Genomic DNA, 14137 nt, shown 5'->3' with positions numbered 1-14137 from the left:
AACTATTTTATTTAGGCGGAATAACTTGAAAGAGCTCTGTATTTGATTTTATTTGTGAGTTGATAAGTTTGAAAAAGCTTGAAAAATAATAAATGAGTTTTGTGAATTTGAAAATTAATTAAAAAAATTGATTGGAGTTTTTTGGGTTTGTATTAGTGAACTTGTAATTGAATTTACAAGTTAAATTGAATATTTTAAAATTTATTGGGTATGAATTTGATGCTCAATTTGTTATCAAATATAAAGAAGATAGCTATTTGAAAATTTGCAGAAAATTACAAAATTATTTTTTAATTTTTTTTTAACACCTAATTTCTTATATGGCACTAAAAAGTGACATAAAATTTTACGTATAATCGAGTTTATTATACGTGCAATGATCAAAGGAGAAAAAAATTTAAAATATAATATTTTAATGAGTTTAAGAATTTAATTAGCAACACAACGAGTACCAGGGTTCAATCGAAGTGGTGTCAAATCATTTCGCCTTTTATTTATAATAAAATAAAAATCGAAGTCTTGGAACAAATAAAGCCAGAAATATAAAAAAGCAGTCTTTCTCAGATCCAGGTTATGGCTTCTGGTTTCCCGATGGTCTCTCCGGCTAGCTGAGCTTCTGGTCACTGCCTTCTACCTTATAACTTGTATGTGGAATTCTTGATTTTTGGCACCTTGTTATGTTCCTTTTGCCTCTTTTCTTCTCACTGCGGGTCTTCTTCCTCATCTCCATTTGTTCATTTCTAGGTTCCAGATGATTGGCCGGTTGGATGAGGTTTCAGATATGCTGGTCCTTGTCTCCTGATGTCGATCTTGTATGTGCTGTTGTTGCTTTTGATGCCAGGTATGCTTTTTTTGCCTCTCTTACTTGACACTTCTCGGTGTTGTCTTGCTGCAAGTCCCTTTATGTGTTGCTTTCTATTGATTCTCGACTTTTTCTTGCTGAAATTTCTTTAATATTCTGACTAAGGTCTGCGTACACTCTATCGTCCTAGACCCTACTTTTAATATGTTGTTGTTGTTATACTGCCTAAGGTTTGGGCTTTTACTGATTTCCCTAGATTGTAGAGCAACAGAATGAGCATCATAAGATGCTAATACCACACAATGTGATAGATTCAGTATTGTCCCAGTGAGCTCGGTTACCTGTTTTTGCGCAGGCCTCCTTTTTTACTGCTATATTCTTATTTGTTTGTATCTTCATTTAGCATTGTTGTGCTTGTTCTGATTCTGTTTTATCATGTGTTTTCTCCATTTATGATATATCTTTCTTGGGTGACTTGTACCTGCAAAAATAAACTAACTATCAGTGTAAAAAAATTCCTCATAGTTCTCCTCCCTAGGATTTGAGGATGAGAAACTCCTTTCCCCTTCTGCTCCTTTTTATCTTTCATCTTCTGCATGATCTGATCCTCGAGTAAGGTTCCATTAGTTTATTACTATTAACTATTCTCTATCATATGACATTAAAAGGGCAGCCCGGTGCACTTAAGCTCCCGCTATGCGCAGGGTCCGGGGAAGGGCCCGACCACAAACGATTAAATTAGAGCTTAATATATAGTCAGCCCCTTAGACACTCTAACCAAGTCATGTTCCAATTGAACACCTTAACAAAGTGCATTCGTTAAGAACAAACAAATAACTGATGCATCCTTGATTCCTAATGAGTTGTTGAGAAAGAAAAGTGGTGAGTCTGGGATCTTACGCAAATTGGACTTAGTCAACATTTTGGAACAAATGGGCTTTGGTGATAGGTGGATAAGATGGATATACTTCTGCATTTCAACAGTGAAGTTCTCAGTTTTAATCAACAGAAGTCCAGTTGGATTTTTCTTTACTCAAAAAGGGTTGACGCAGGGGGATCCACTCTCTCCTTTTCTATTCATCCTGGCTATGGAAGGGCTATCTCAATTTCTAGATAAGGCTACAGAACTCCAATAGATTCAAGGATTCCAACTAGGCAACAATCTAGCCACCACTGACAATGTCTCTCACCTACTCTATGCAAATGACACTCATTTTTTGTGGAGCTGACAAGCAGCAAGTCTCCAATCTCAACACCACCTTCATAGTTTTTGAAGCCATCTCTGGACTCCATATTAACATGCTCCAAAGTGTTATATATCCAGTAAATCAAGTGGCCAATCTAGAGGAACTTGTTGTCATACTTAGTTGCAAAACTGGGTCCTTAGCCACCACCTATCTAGGTCTTCCCCGGCGGACAAGTTTCAAATCTTCTGGAATCTGGAATAGAGTTATTGATAAAATGGAAAAGAGACCGGCCACATGGAAAATGCAATACCTCTCCATGGGAGGTCGGGTCATTCTCATCAACAGTGTCCTAGACAGTATTCCTACATATTGCATGTCTCTATTTCTAATACCAGGTTCAATTTTAAAACAAATGGATTGGCTCAAAAGGAGATTTCTATGGGAAGGAAACAGTCTCACTCACAAGTATTCTCTAGTCAAATGGTTATCAGTAACTCAGCCTAAGACTCAAAGAGGCCTGGGAATCAAGAATCTCAAACTCCACAACAACAACTTACTCATGAAGTGGCTTTGGAGGTATGGACAAATTGAGGCTGGGTTTTGGAGAGACATCATTTTGGCTAATATGACATTCAAGATCTTTGGTGTCCAAAGAAAAACATTGAACCCCATGGTGTTGGGGTCCGAAAACACAAAAGTAGTTTCCAAGATGATTTCTTTCGGGAATTATCCTTCAAGGCTGGTAATGGGATCAAGATCAGATTTTGACCAGACAAATGGCTAGGGAACTCTATGCTATAAGACTCTTTCCCCTCCTTGTTCCAGATAGTCTCCAACAAAGAAGCAACTATAGCCCAGTACTGAGAGAACAACTATTGGACTCCTATTTTTTAAAGCAACTTTCAGGATTGGGAGATTAATGACTTCTTTTCCCTCCTAAAAACTCTGAAAAACACTACATTGGTGGTTGACGATCAAGACAAAATAGTTTAGGGTAATTCTATGGAAAAGACCTACACTGTGAAAGAATGCTACAAAAACATGAGCTCACAATATGGCATTCTACAAATTTGGCCTTGGAAACATATCTGGAAAAATAGGCAACCCTCAGAGTTTTCTTGCTTCACCTGGACAGCCCTGAAGGAAGCATGGCTAACACAAGACAATCTTAGGAAAAGAGGTGTAATCCTCATCAATAGATGTGTCATGTGCAAGCAGACCAATGAGAGTGATAATCACCTTTTTTTTGCACTGCACTGCAGGCTGGAGCAGCTAGCCTATGGCATTTGATTCTACTTTATGCTTGGCCTACAATGGGTAATGCCCTACAACATCAAGGATGCCTATGCCAGCTGGATACTGTGGAGGGTTGACAAATCCATTAGAAAGATCTAGAGAATGATCCCAACAACCATTTTTTGGAGCCTATGGAAGGAGAGACAACAGATGTTTTGATGGAATATCAACCTCTTTTTGCACTCTTAAAGCCAAATGTCTAGTTTGTTTATTTAGTTGGCATTTTTTCTGTCACGGTAAACAATGTGGATAACGTTTTGGATTTTGTTAGTTCCTTATCTCTAGTGCAGTAGAGTAGTAGGATTCCCTTATGGCTGTTTTACAGGTTTTTGCCAAGCTAGCTCCACATATTTCTGTTTGGAGCAGCTTTCTTGCACATTGTGCTTTTGTAACTTTGCATCTTCTTGATGCTTTCTAATATCATTTTCTACTGTTTGGATTGACTTATTCTAAGTGTTTTTAAGCACTTTTGGAGTGTTTGGGTAAATTAAAAATTTGTTTTAAACTAAAATAATAATAATAAGTCAAAAGACATAAGTTAGAATTTCTAACTTATGACTTTTGGCTTATAAGTCAAAAACTAAAAACCAATCCAAATAGGCTCTTAATTAATTTACCATAAAAATTACATGACATATGTCTATATCCTTTAAATATATTCATCAACCTCAAGTAGTAAACGCCTAAAATTTTACGACTTATTGAGGTGAATGCGTATAATTAGAGGAAATGACATATTTTATGTGGTTAATTTTTTTTTTTTGAACATGGTAACTTTTTCATCTATATATCCACATGTATACTATATCAATGTAGTCCCCCTTTTAAAACATATTACAACCTAACAGACTCTATCCGTGTGTCGTTATAGTGTCTAAAGGAATATCCTGACAAGTTTAAGGGATCGGCTATGTATTAAGCCTTAAATTAATATCGTGGAATAACTTCATATCATAGAAATCACTTTTTTCAATTATATAAAAAATATTTAATTTTGTTCAACTTAAAAGTCACCTTCCTTTAAAGAGATAAGTGTCAAAAACACATCTGAACTATTTTTCTTTTTTGAGTTTCATACCTAAACTATTGGGAGTGTGACTTTCATACCTAGACTATCAATTATTAGTTTGAGAAACACACGTCTCTCTTTTATTCCACTTTCATCATGGTGTGTGTACTACACACTCTCTTTCATTTAAAAAATTTGTCACATCCCACTCCACATGAACAAAACAACAACATACCCAGTGAAATTCCACTAGTGGGGTCTAGGGAGGATAAAGTGTACGTAGACCTTACCACTACCTCATGGAGGTAGAGAGGTTTTCGAAAGACCCTCGACTCAAATGTATCAGCTCCAAGTGAGACGAAACAATAGATATATCATAGTGTTTAAAACGAAGAGTAAAGTAATTACTACACCACACAAACAATAATAGTAGCTAAACAACATCAACAACACACCATAAAGTCACAACTAGTCCTATGGTCAACTTAAAACCTTCCTACCCAACTAACCTTCTACCCTAATATGCGATCTCCACACCTGCCTATCTAAGGTCATGTCCTCGGTGATGTGAATCAGCGTCATATCCTGTCTAATCACCCCCTCTAATATTTTTTAAGTCTACCCTTACCCCTCTGTGTAACCCCTACAACCAATCGCTCGCACTTCCTTACTGGGGCATCGACATATCTCCTATGCACATGTTCAAACCATCTCAATCTCTCTTCTCTCATATTGTCTGCCACAGGGGCCACTTCCACCTTCTCTCGAATAACCTCATTTTTGATCTTGTCACTTCTAGTATGGCCACACATCCATCTCAACATCCTCATCTCCGCAACATGCATCTTCTGAACATGTGAGTTTTTGACTGGCCAGCACTCTACCCCATATAGCAGCTCCGGTCTAACCACCGTTCTGTAGAACTTACCTTTAAGTTTAGGTGGTACCTTCTCATCACACAACACCCAGAGGCAAGCCTCATTTTATCCATGCCGCCCCAATATGATGCACAACATCTTCGTCGATATCCCCACTACTCTGGATGACGGACCCAAGATATTTAAAACTATCCCTCTTGGGAATAAGATGAGTGGCAAGCCTTACCTCCATGCCCTCTTCATCCGTCGCTACACTAAATTTGCACTTCAAGTATTCTGTTTTGGTCCTGCTCAATTTGAACCGTTTGGACTCCAGAGTTTGTGTCCAAACCTCCAACTTATCATTAACTCTTTTTCGAGTCACATCAATCAATACTATGTCATCCGCAAAAAGCATACACCATGGAACCTCTTCCTGAACAGGCCGTGTCAGCTCATCCATAACCAAGGCGAAAAGAATTGGGCTCATTACAGATCCCTGATAAAGTCCCATCTTAACAGAAAAGTACTCTAAGTCTCCTTCCACCGTCCTAACTTGAGTCTTGACTCCATCATACATGTCTTTAATCATCCTAATATACACCATCGGGACGCCTTTTGCCTTGAGGTACTTCCAAAGGACATCTCTCGGAACTTTGTCATAGGCCTTTTCAAGATCAATGAACACCATATGAAGATTCCTCTTACTCTCCCTATATTTCTTAACCAGTCTCTGCATCAGATGGATTGCTTAGTAGTCGACCGCCCCGGTATGAATCCGAATTGGTTCTCTGATGTGGACACTCCTCTCCTCACCCTCACCTTCACCACCCTCTCCTAAAGCTTCATAGTGTGGCTCAACAATTTGATACCTTTGTAATTATTATAGTTTTGGATATCACGCTTGTTCTTGTACAATGGAACCATTCTACTCCACCTCCATTCATCGGGCATCTTAGTTGTCTTTAAAATAACATTAAACAACCTAGACAACCATTCCATACCTTCTTTGCCAATGCTCTTCCAAAAATTCATCGGAATCTTATCAGGACCGGTGGCTCTCCCTCTACGCATCCTACTAATAGCACGTCTAACCTCTTCAATCCTAATGCACCCGCAGTATTCAAAATCTCGAACACTATGAGAGAGCGCCAAATCACCCAGGACAATATCTCCGTCCCCTTTTTCATTTAAGATTTTGTGGAAGTAAACTTGCCACCTTTGTTTAATAGAGGACTCATCCACTAGCACCTCACCTTCTTCATCCTTGATGCGCATCACTTGGTCCAAGTCGCGACCTTTTCTCTCTCTCGCTTTCGTGAGCCTATACAATCTCTTTTCACCATCTTTATCCCTTAGCTCCGCATATAAAGCGTTCAAATATTGCCGTCTTAGCACTCGTGACCGCCGACTTCACTACTGTCTTCGTCGTCTTATAGATAACCTTAAGTCTCTCCCTCTCATCCTCATCCACACACTCCAACCGCTTCGAATAGGCAACCTTCTTAGCTTTTACTTTGCCTTGAACTTCTCTATTCCACCATCAATCTCCTTGACGACCACCAAAGATTCCTCTCGAGACCCCTAGAACCTCGGTTGCCACTTTTCTAATGCAACCAATAGTCCTATCCCACATGGTGTTTGCATCCCCGCTGCTATTCCAAGCCCCTAAACCAAACAATTTCTCCCCCATCTCGCGGGAAAGGGTGGGAGTCATTTCCGCCCATCTAATCCTCGGTCTATCATAAAAGATCTTCTTATCTCTCTTTAACTCCAAATCCATCACCAAAAGCCCATGCTAAGTGTTAATACTTTCACTCGGGATAACCTTGCAATTCTTATAAAGGCCTCTATCACCCTTTCGAAGGAGTAAGTAATCAATCTGAGTCCTAGCTATCGAGCCACGAAAGGTAACCAATTGATTATCTCTCTTTAGAAAACATGAGTTAGCAATTACCAACTCAAAAGCTTTAGCGAAGTCCAAGAGAGATGCCCCACCGCCGTTCCTCTCCCTAAAACCAAAGCTTCCATGAACATCATCAAAACCACTAGAGGATGCACCGATATGCCCATTGAAATCTACACCAATGAATTTTTTTCGGTGCCCAGTATACCTCTCACTACTTCATCAAAATCCTCCCAAAAGAGCTTTTTGACTTTCTCCTTCAGGCCCATATGAGGCTCATAAGCACTAATGACGTTCACAATACGCCTACCAATAACTAGCTTAATAGCCATCAACGTATCACTGATCCTCTTAACCTCCCACTCGCTAAGATCCCCGTCGACTAAAATACCTACACCATTTCTATCCCTAGCTCCTCCTGAGTACCACAACTTAAACCCGTCCACATCTCGGACTTTGGTACCTACTCAACTAGTCTCCTAAACATAGGCTATATTAATCTTTCTCCTCTTAAGACTCTTCACTAGCTCTACGGACTTTCTTGTAAGGGATCCTATGTTCCACGATCCTACTCTCAACTTAAGAAGACCCACCCCCCTCTTACCACTACTACCCTTGGCTTCCGACCCCAATCGAGGACATGATCCTAGTCTACCATCAATCCCCAAAGCCACTAAAAAGATATGAACTATAACTTAATGAACCGAGACCAAATAAAACGAGAGAATACAATAAATCAAGAAAATATAGTAATGAGCTAAAAGTAGATAGGACAAGAAATGTCGAATAGAGGCAATGCACACTAACTAGTAAGTAAATACAGGAAATCAAGACCACTAACAATAGGTAAAGAAAAACAATAACAACAAGCACAAAAGAACAATAATCTGCAGGACAAGAAGTAAAAAATAGATGATGAGCTATTACAAAATCAGTTGAGGAACGATAGCACCTGGAGCAGCAGACCGCGCCGGAAAAGTCTGTACGCCGTTGGAATCTGTTGTACGCCGCCGGGAGTAGGTATATCTAGTTCAGATCTTGGCAGACCTGCTTCGCTGGGAGAGAGAGAAAGCGACGAAAAACTTCGCTGGACTCTTGCCAGAGAAAAGGAGCTTCTCCAAAAAAAAATAAAGAAGAAAAGAAGAAAAAAGTATACTTCGCCGGAGGGAACCTCGCCGGAAAGAGAAGAAAACTCTTGCTGGGGGAACAATAAAATGAAAATAATAAAAGTAGATGAAAGGAAGCAAACCTACATCTCTTATTTTCTTCTTGTTTTCCCGTTGGAGTGAACCTTTTTCTGATGGAGAGAAAAGGCAGAAAGAGAGAATTATATGGGGAGATGAATTAACAAAAATTAAATAAATTATTAAAATTAGTTAAAATTAAAGATTAAAGTATTACTATTTCCCGCTCAAAAAAAATTATAAAATAAAAATATAAAATATTTTTCTTACCTCGCTCCACCACTTTCACTCACCATACCCCCTTACCCCACCCCAAGTTTTTAGTTTTATTTTTATTTATTAAATTTCTTTTATAAAAGTTCTTAAAAATCTCTTACTTCATCTCCCATCCCTCTTCAAATAATAATTTAGATATATTTTTAAAAAAAAAAAAAATTCTACCCTACCCTACCCTACCTAATCCTCCGCTTTCAGTTTTTTTTTCTCGTTTTATATTAAATATATACATATGATTTTAGAAAAATATTTTTTACTTGCCGCACGACTTTTCTTAAAATAATTTTTTTATTTTTGTTATAGTCGGTATGCAAGTAGGAAAAAATATTTTCATAGAAATATATGTACACATCTAACACAAAACGAGAAAAATATAAAAAATAATATAAATTAAGAGCGGAGGGTTATATGGGTGGGTATAATTTTATTTTTTTTAAGAATAAAAATAATAACATTTTTTAGGAAGGGGGGAGGAGTATGAATTTTTTAAAAATATTTTATAAAATAAATTTTAAAAAAATAAAAGGATGAGGATTGTGGAGGGGTGGGGGAGGGGGGAGGTGGTGGAGTGCGTGAGCAAAATATTTTAATTTATTTTTTAAAAAATAATTTCTTTTTTAAAAAAGTAATTTCTTTAAAATCCACTCGCTAAGATTTTTTTTTAATCATGGGTAATGAAATCTACTTGAGCTTTGTCTTAAAATTAGGGTAATGCAAATTGTGCTTAAATGGTGCTAAAATCGTGCTGAAATGGTGCTGAAAATGAACTGATTTATAATTGCATTAGTTTCTGGAAAAAAAAAATCAAAATGCACCTATTTCGCAGGCAATTGTTGCTGCATTATGTTCTCAAATGCAGCCAAAAGGCACCTGCACAATCAAAAACTAATTTCTTATGGAGGATTCGACACATAACCATAAGAAGAGTTCGAGCAACATAGCTTAAAACTAATTTGTGTCAGCATCAATGTCCATCTGGAGCTGTCACTGTCTCCTTTAGTTTGCCCGGGCCTATTGATCCAAGGTTGTTTTCACCAAAATTCAGATCTGAGGGCATTTTGAATCTGCTGTGGTGAAGTACAACAATAGCTGGTAGTCATGTAAACAACCATTTAAGCCAGAATTACCACTGAAAGCTCTTCACAGTGCAGCCAATGTGCTGTGTGTACTAAACTTGTAGATAAAGTTTTGCCATGTAAATAGAGACAAATTACAGTTCAAATGATTCATTATTTTGCTCTGGATCACCAAAATAGCACTGAAAACTGAGGATAGTAAAGATAGGAAGTTGGAACCTAGTTTTCTGAAATCCACTTGCTAGGATTTGTTTTTTCATGAGATTGGAACCTAGTTTTGTGAAGATAAGCTAAAAAGGCATATTGTCCAAAATTGCTTCTTGTTTTATTCTGGCGGAATCTAAATTGTGGTGTTTTTCAGGATTTGTCTTTCAATTCATTTTTTGGCTTGTTCAATTGTTCTATGATACCAAGTAGATGATTTAAGATTTCTTGTCTAATATGTTTAGTTGAGGTGAGGGAAATAGGATAAAGAGGGATTCAGACTGGAAAATGCATAGGGTAATGAAATCTACTTGAGATTTGTCTTAAAATTAGGGTAATGAAAATTGTGCTTAGATGGTGCTGAAAAAGTGCTGAAAATGAACTAATTTATAACTGCATTAGCTCCTGAAAAAAGTCAAAATGCACCTATTTCACAGGCAATTGCTGCTGTATTATGTGCTGAAATGCAGCCAAAAAGCAAATGCACAGTCAAAAACTAGTTTCTTATGGAGGATTCGACACATAACCATAAGAAGAGTTTGAGCAGCATAGCTTAAAACTAATTTGTATCAGCAACAATGTCCATCTGGAACTTTCACCTCCTTTAGTTTGCTCGGGCCTACTGATCCAAGGTTGTTTTCACCAAATTTCAGATCTGAGGGCATGTTTGAAGCTGTTGTGGTGAAGTACAACCATAGCTGGTAGGTCATGTAAACAACCATTTAAGCCAAAACCACCACAGCAAGCTCTTCACAGTGGAGACAATGTGCTAATGTGCTGTGTGTACTAAACTTGTAGATAATGTTTTGCCATGTAATAGAGCCAAATTACAGTTCAAAGGATTCCCTGTTTTGATTTGGATCACTCAAATAGCACTGAAAATGAGGATAGTAAAGACAGGAAGTTGGAACCTAGTTCTTTGAAATCCACTCGTTAGGATTTGTTTTGTCATGAGATTGGAACCTAGTTTGTGAAGATAAGCTAAAAAGGCATATTGTCCGAAATCGTGCTGAAAATGAACTAATTTATAACTGCATTAGCTCCTGAAAAAAAGTCAAAATGCACCTATTTCGCACACAATTGCTGCTGTATTATTTGCTGAAATGCAGCCAAAAAGCACCTGCACAGTCAAAAACTAATTTCTTATGGAGGATTCGACACATAATCATAAGAGTTCGAGCAGTATAGCTTAAAACTCATTTGTATCAGCAACAATGTCCATCTGGAGCTTTCACCGTCTCTTTTAGTTTGCTCGGGCCTACTGATCCAAGGTTGTTTTCACCAAATTTCAGATCTGAGGGCATTTTTGAAGCTGTTGTGGTGAAGTACAAACCATAGTTGGTAGGTCATGTAAACAACCATTTAAGCCAGAACCACCACAGCAAGCTCTTCACAGTGCAGCCAATGTGCTGTGTGTACTAAACTTGTAGATAAGGTTTTGCCATGTTGTAAATAGAGACAAATTACAGTTCAAATGATTCCCTATTTTGTTTTGGATCCACTCAAATAGCACTGAAAACCGAGGATAGTAAAGACAGGAAGTTGGAACCTAGTTTTCTGAAATCCACTTGCTAGGATTTGTTTTTTCATGAGATTGGAACTTAGTTTTGTGAAGATAAGCTAAAAAGGCATATTTTCCAAAATTGCTTCTTGATTTATTCTGGCGGAAGCTAAATTGTGGAGTTTTTCAGGATTTGTCTTTCAATTCATTTTTTGGCTTTTTCAGTTGTTCTATGATGCCAAGTAGATGATTTAAGATTTCTTGTCTAATATGTCTAGTTGGAGGAGAGGGAACTAGGATAAAGCGGAACTCGGACTGGAAAATGCATAGGGTAATAAAATCTACTTGAGATTTGTCTTAAAATTAGGGTGCTGAAAATTGTGCTTAAATGGTGCTTCAAGGGTGCTGAAAATTATGTAATTTATAACTGCATTAGCTCCTTATAAACAGTCAAAATGCACCAAGAGATGTCTTTTTTTATTCAATGTGGCACTTCAAAGTTGATTTGTAATGTCAGTCATAGCTGGAACACCTTCTTTCCCATGCCCTCATCAGCTGCTATAAGGCACCTGACTTGACGCTCTTCTTTGTGTGAATCCTACTTGGTATATTCTGCTCTTTTCTCCTTCAATTCCCAAAGTTTTTGCTGTACTCTACCTTGTGTTTCATTTTATGTTTTTTGGTAACAACTGTAAACATTACCATGACCTCCAACAAACAAATACAAATAAAGAGCACCTTCTTCTGATGACAGAATCTAGGCCTCCAACCAAAACTAATTACAAAGTAAATGCTGAATAAATTGTCTACAATTTTGTGCTTTCTTTGAACTTTGTAGGAACTGTAATCTCTCTACTATCTCCTTTTTAATCTGTGCTATAGCCTCATCTGTATGTACAAGCTTGCCTTTGTATCTTTTCCAATTCCTAGCACGCCAAATCATTTTCACTTACCTTTGATTTCAAGTTTTCCCTTTTGCTTTGTTATCACTTAGCTGACCATCTTTCTGGCTGCCTGCCCTTGTTTTGTATGCCCCCCCCCCCCCCAAATAAAAAAAAACAACTTTTGGAGAATTTAGGATTTGGATTTCGAAGAATTTTTATGCATTTGAAAACTGATACACATGCTGAAATATTATTGAAGAGAAATGACCAGGTAGACAATTGTGTCGCAGGAATTTTTGATGTTGATGTTCTTCCTAATGGGGATGTGGGATAGTACGTCCTGGGGAAATAACAAGCATTGTGGCGCCAATTGTATGCAACAGAAGAACTCGACGAATATATTTCCTCTCAAGGTCACTTCACCATCAATTTCACTTTGCCAGGACCTGCTGATCCCATGTTTGTAATAGCCAAGTTACACTCAAATAGTGTTTTGGAAAGAGTTGTGCTTAGAGCTGGGATTACTTTAGTTTCATTAGAATGATTACCAGCCCGAGTTGTCTGATTAATTGGACATGCTTAGCATGTAATCATAATTAAAACCTACTTCCTGTTTCCGCTTATTATCAAACTGCTCCTGGATCATCCAAAGAAATTCTTGATAAATTAGTAGCCCATATTGCTTTTGTTGTTGTGGTATTAAGTGATCATTCACATTTCACATTGGTCTTGGGATGAGTTGTTTTTCTTTATAGGTTTCATCTTCTAAACTAACTTTTGAAATTGAGTTAATTAAATATATATTTTTCCTAACAAAAAACAAATAACGTACGATGTCATCATATGGGACCAATTTTATGGTTTTTCTTTTTCAAGAGTAGTGCTTGACCATAGAAGGGAAAGCAAATGAATTAAACCTTCTATTGAAAATGAGTTGAAAGAGTAGTGTTTCCCTATTTGATTTTTGAACAAAGCAAATGTTGAAATTCCCGAGGGTATGCTAGAATTTGTGATCAAGAAATTAAAGGAGAATCAATTTGACCAAAAGAAGTGATAAAGAGATTCAGAATTAGATTCCATTCCAAGTATGCTAAATCAATACTGATCAAATAAAAATGAACGGAGAAAGTAATCCCCACACAATGCTATAGCTCCTTGAGATGCATGGAAAGACACAATGGGATCTTCTGTTTTCCTGCACATATAGCTTTAGTCTTGTTCCCTTATCTTTGGACATGACCAGTTTGACATGTCTTTTCAAAATCAAATATTTTTAAGGTTTAGCAATCCCATGTTTGAAATTTTATTGAGCTTATAAGTTTGTTGGAAACTATAGATGAACATTTCTCGTAAATATTACGGGTCGTTTGGTTGTTGGTTATTAAAGTTATGTTGATATAAGTAGTGTAAAATGTAAGACATGAATAACTATTTTTCTTACTAACTATCGACCAAACAACCTGTTATTGTTTATTTTATATCACAACTTTTAATTAAAATAATGAATATAGAAAAAGAGAAACAAACAGCTGCGCTATCTAAGTACATAAACTTGCCCCTCCTAGTTTATTAATTTCATATTAACTGGATTTTTAGAGTTTTTTTTATTGTTCAAAATAGTTGAATTGTTCAATGTTTAAGAGAAATGTTTGAATCTTTTTCCATCTTTACCCTTTTCATAAAAGAAGTTTTGTAATTTTTTAGGAATTAAACTACACTACTTACAAAGTTATACTCTAAGAAGGAACTATTTGTATTTATGATTTCACATTTAATCATGTTTATGAGGCTGATTAAATAAAAGAATACTAGAGAAAAATATAATTCAAATTTTGTCCTTAAATATTTTTTTAAATATATGTGTATTACATTAAAAATTCAGTTAATATGAAATAGAGAGGGTAACTTAGACCGATGGGCTTCGTAGATTTAAATCATTTCCTTTTTTTGTTCAC

At 36.9% G+C, this 14137-nt stretch overlaps 1 long non-coding RNA gene across 1 annotated transcript; it reads left to right on the top strand.

Annotated features, from left to right (window-relative positions):
• Positions 1-487: 487 nt before the first annotated feature.
• Positions 488-12903, top strand: LOC129903209 (uncharacterized). The gene is made up of 3 exons (XR_008770217.1): positions 488-644; positions 745-841; positions 12473-12903. It is a non-coding gene; the product is annotated as an uncharacterized LOC129903209 (long non-coding RNA).
• The last annotated feature ends 1234 nt before the right edge of the window (positions 12904-14137 follow it).

Source organism: Solanum dulcamara, chromosome 9, assembly GCF_947179165.1.
Source record: "Solanum dulcamara chromosome 9, daSolDulc1.2, whole genome shotgun sequence".
Classification (NCBI taxonomy): Eukaryota; Viridiplantae; Streptophyta; class Magnoliopsida; order Solanales; family Solanaceae; genus Solanum; species Solanum dulcamara.
The sequence above is the reverse complement of the archived record's forward strand: the minus strand, read 5'-3'. Positions and strand labels throughout refer to the sequence as shown.